The sequence below is a fragment of the Camelus bactrianus genome, chromosome 23, assembly GCF_048773025.1.
Source record: "Camelus bactrianus isolate YW-2024 breed Bactrian camel chromosome 23, ASM4877302v1, whole genome shotgun sequence".
Classification (NCBI taxonomy): domain Eukaryota; kingdom Metazoa; phylum Chordata; class Mammalia; order Artiodactyla; family Camelidae; genus Camelus; species Camelus bactrianus.
In genome coordinates, this window is record NC_133561.1 from 33410320 (window position 1) to 33415208 (window position 4889).

A 4889-nucleotide genomic window follows, 5' to 3' on the forward strand; every position below is an offset into this window, starting at 1 on the left:
AGAATTACTCTGGGGAAAAATAGCTTAAACCTATTTATGTTTTTGATACGTATTGTCAGTTATCCTAAAGGATTTTGGAGCCCATATATTACGTCTTCAACATTACACCAGCAATGTATAAATGTACCCATTTCTCTGTATTCCTCCTACCACCACTAGATTTTTAAAAAATGCTTTGCTAATTTTTTAGGCAAAAATCTATACGTCATTGTTAGACTAAAAATATGTCATAGCAACGGGAGTTTAGTGGAAAGAGGACTGAGCTGAGAGTCAGATCTATTTTTGGAAGGTGAGTGTAAAGCAAAATGTACCCTGAACTGAAAGGAAAACAAACAGCTGCTACCATCCTCAAGTTTTCAGGCCCTAAGTGGGGCTGAAAGAAGGAAAAGCAAAGGATGGAAAAGAAACCAGCATGGATCCACCGGGCGCTGCTTTGGGCGCTGGGGGCTCCGAGGCAACAAGACAGTCCTTCAAGGTCGGGAGGGTGCAGCTCGAGCGGCAGAGCGCATGCTTAGCATGCATGAGGTCCTGGGTTCAATCCCCAGTGCCTCCTCTACAAATAAGTAAAATAAACTTAATTACCTCCCCCAGCCAAAAATTAAAAAAAGATCCCTAGGTCTTCTCTCAACTGAACAGACATTTTTTTAAACTCCATTTTAGAGACATGAAAATGAAAGATGAGCGCTAGCTGTTAAAAGACTTTTGCAAAGTCTTACAACTCATCAGTCACAATATCAACTAAAAAGTATCAACTGTCAACTACACATTAGACACTGTGTGAAGCCCTTTGTGTAGATCATCTCATTTATTCATTACCTTCCCCAATCCCAGAAAAGCTGGTCCCCCTAGTCCCCTTTAATAGCCTTCCCAAGATCACAGAACCTGGCTGCCTGCTTCTGCAGTCTTGTTGCCGAAAGATCGGCTCCCCCGTCCCTGACAAGCTGAATAACTCAGAGCCAAGGACTCGGAGCTTAGAAGAAAAGAGGCAGCTTTATTGCTTTGCCGGGCAAAGGGGACTCACAGCAGGGCTAGTGCCTTCAACACTGTGAACCCGTCTTAGGGTTAGGGCTTAGTGATTATATAGTGAACAGGTTGGGGTGTAAAAGGGGGTGTTAATTAACAAAAGTCTCTGGTAAAGCTTCCTCCGAAATTTTGGTGTGTCCGTCTGGTGTCACGGGGCTGTCTGGTGGTCTGGAGGGTCATCGGCCCGTGACCTTCTCTATCTGATCAGACTCATCAGGCGCCAGGAGGAACTTCAGAGGGTCTGGTCATTCCCCTGAGATGATCATCCCAAGACTCCCTTCCTGGGGGAATGACTCAAAATCCAAACATGACTGTTGATTTCGGTTAGCAGAGTAAGGCGAAGCGAACAGGGAAATCAGCAGCTCCGACTCTGACAGCGGGCCTGGGCTGCGAGCAGCGGCAGCCAGACTTGCTGATCACTCTAAAAGCAGTTAAGTAGAAGGCCAAGAATTAGTTAACCTAAGCGCGGCCATTTTATTGTTTCTCCTTCAAAATCCCCACTGTCAGTTTCCCTCATTCCACTTCTGTGGAAATAGGGAGGTGGGCGTCATGTTCATCTGGCTGCATCCCGCTGAACGGGGCGTCATCTGGGGGCCTCTGAGATGGAAAGAGCGAGCCTGATCTGGCCATGTAGCCGGAAGCCTCAGGAAGGTCTCAGCTGTACGCTTCCCACACATTACACAACAGAAGACTATCAGTCTAAGTATTATATATACGCCTACTCCCCTACTCCTATTAAGAGTGGTCATAACAAAACCTGAAGGATCCCCATAACGATGGATCTGAGACCTTGGGGTATTCATGAAAACACGCCAGAAAACCAAGTATTGACTTGAGATGTAACTTCTCGTGCATAAGCACCTGAATCCCTTACATTATGTGTTTGCTGCTCTATGTCCTCCAGGGCAGTGGTGATGTTCCTGTGGTGTGCAACAGGCAGTATGAATCCAGAAACTCAACACCTACAAGAGAACTCAAACCCATAAGGCTGCAGCTACAAGTTGCCAGCAGACACTGCTCTGAGAGTGGTGTCCCCAACCACTCAGGAAACTCAAGTTCTCAGCAATACAGAAACTTGTCTGAAGTCCCGTCTACAATGGTTACCTAGCTTTTATCTTGAATGTCTGAACTACTGTTATTCCGTTTTGATTTTCAAATGCATTTCTCTCCTTAGTGGCCAAAGCAGATGCCACCATCAAAGATTTTAGTGCTTTTCTAGATATGAGGAGATGCAAGATTTGGTGCTCATAAAATCTTCTCCTGAAAATATCTAACTCTCTGAAGGCCTGTTCAGCCAGTTTTCCAAGAGCACAGAGCGCCTCATTCCTGACCTCCATCCTGAACTCCTTTCAGGGTATGTTGGAGGTCGGCAGCTGCAGTGGCTCGTGATTTAACCCAAACATAAGTGGATGGCAAGTGCCAACATGATCCAGTCCTTGCAGAGGCAGATGGCGAGGGCCCTCATCATCATTAATTTGACCATGGTTGGCATGAGCATTTTGTCCCACGGTGCTAGGAATGCTTATTCCTAGGTCAGGCGAGGATTTTTATTGCTAGGCCACTCAGTGTGCTATTATGGGACTAGGCCTTATTAACAGTAGCAAAAGTCTCTGCACCACCTGTCTCACTAGTCTGTTATGGTCCAGGAAATTATTTCCTCCGGTTGCTTCTTCCCGCGTCTAGAGTCGCGCTATTACAGTCATTGGTCTCATACAGGGGTATATATCTGGTCTATTGTTTCAAGTTGCCTAGTCATTATTTTATCAGAGGTGCAGTCACACATTTGATAATGCAAGAAAAATCAATTTTGTAAAACAGGCAAAATACAAATAATATTGTTAGCAGTATTAGTAAGGTCATAAATAAGAATTTAAGTCAAGAACTTCCATGAGGTGTGGCTCGGTGTATCCCCAGTTCATCTGACTTGGTCTGCTCTGTACCGATCGTTATCTTCAGTGAGTATGAATGCATTCTCTGCTGCTCCAGATTTGGTCCATTCTGAAGTCTGAGGAATTTCCAGCAAAGGTGAATGAAGCAGGACGGGAGGAAACACAGAGGCTGGAGTGATTCCTGGGGCAACCCTGAAATCCCCGGCTCCCCACTCTCCCTACCTGCACCTTGACCCTCCCAGACCTGCTCACAACCATCACTGGAGCGCTCAGCAGGGAGGCACTGTGGAAACACAGAACCTTCTCCTGGTGAGAGGGAGGTAATTAAATTTCTCTGCTAACAAGCTCATCCCGGAACAGCCTCCCATCCAGACTGGTCCCCTGGGGAGAGACCTGGCTGTTTCCTTTCTCTGCAGCGAGAGCCAGTGTCTGACTGGAAGTGTAGGAGGCCCAGGGAGCTGCTGGCACACAGTGGGAGAGAAAGCGGGTCTGAGGGGTGGGGGGCCCTCGGGGTTTGCCTAGAGCCCAGGACTGACAGCATCTCCAGGGATCCAAGCCACCAGGCAAGGATGCAGGGATTCCAGCCTCTGCTCAGAAATGGGCCTGCCCTCTCACCACACCCAGCGCCCCAACACTTACAGGGTCCCCAGCAAAGCAGGAACACCCAAAACAATTCAGGTGGCCTCCTGCGTGACATTCTAGTCGTCCGAACTCTTTTGGAGCTCCTTGCCTTAATTTGTTTCATTTTCTGTTACACGGGGATGTTGGGGCAGTTGAGAAGGCACCATAATCTTTTTAAGGCTCAGGCCCTCCTAAATATTTTCATTTAGCCCTGGCAGGCCCATGTCCAGGGATGGGCACCCCCCGGCGTTAGGAGGGCAGAGAGGAAAACTTCCTGAAGGGGCTGTGAAGAGAGCTGTCTAGGGGGAGCCCACTGAAGTCAAGCCCCCATGAGGGGCTGCAGCTCTCCTTTGGCCTGGGAGGGTGCCCCGCCCTTCCTTCTGGGACAAGGCCCCCATACCAGGGCACCCCTGCGGGCGGGGGCGGCCGCCCTTTGCACAGCCACAGCCTTGTGGGCTGATGGCAAAGTCCTATGTTATGAGCCACATTCCTCGCTTCCTGACAGTCCATTTCTGGAGAGGACGGTTACCAGAGGGGGAGTGGGGAAGGGCGGGAGGAGGATGGGGGGGAGTGGGGAAGACTTGAGTTTTGCCTTGCAGGATGATTAGTCTTTCCCCACTAAAGTCTTTAAAGATCAGGATGAAATTTTTAAAATACAAAACAAAACCAGCAAGGCAATTACTCTAAAGAAGCTTCCCTGAAAGAAAAGGGGGGAAATCAATGTCTAATTCAGACTTCATTGATTTGCAATTTGGGTACCACACTTAGTACTCGATTTTGTTCAGGCTTCTTGGTGGGAGATTATTATGGAGTCTCTGGCAATGGAGACTCAGGGCCTCAGGGAACGGTTGGGCTGGGGGACAGAGAAACAGGGGACTTTCCCCAGAGTCAGCTTTCCCTGTCTGCTTCCGTCTCCAGCTCCAGGTGCCTCCCCTTCCTGAGAGCTTGGGGACAGCAGGCTGAGCATGAGATGGCAGCCGCCAAACCCAGGGGAGACGTGAAGAGAATATTTATGGCCCCTTCTCCTGCCTCTGAGTAGAGCAGTGTCCAAATCCTCCCCAAAAGAGCTGCCTACACTTAAACACACACACCGCCACCGCCACCACCTTCATCATAAAAAGTGCTCTACATTTTTAGAGATGCAAACTGAAGTAAGTAAAGATGAAAAATCACAGTGTCTATAACCTACTGTAAAATGCACAAGAAGGAGAGGGAGGGGAGGGGGGAGGGGAGGAAGAGGAGGAGGAGGAGAAGAAGAAGGAGGAGAAGGAGGAGAAGAACCAGAAGAATCTTAGAAAAGAATTCTCAAAACTTCACAGTCTCGCCTAACCTAATCTACCTAAAGTCTAGCCTAAA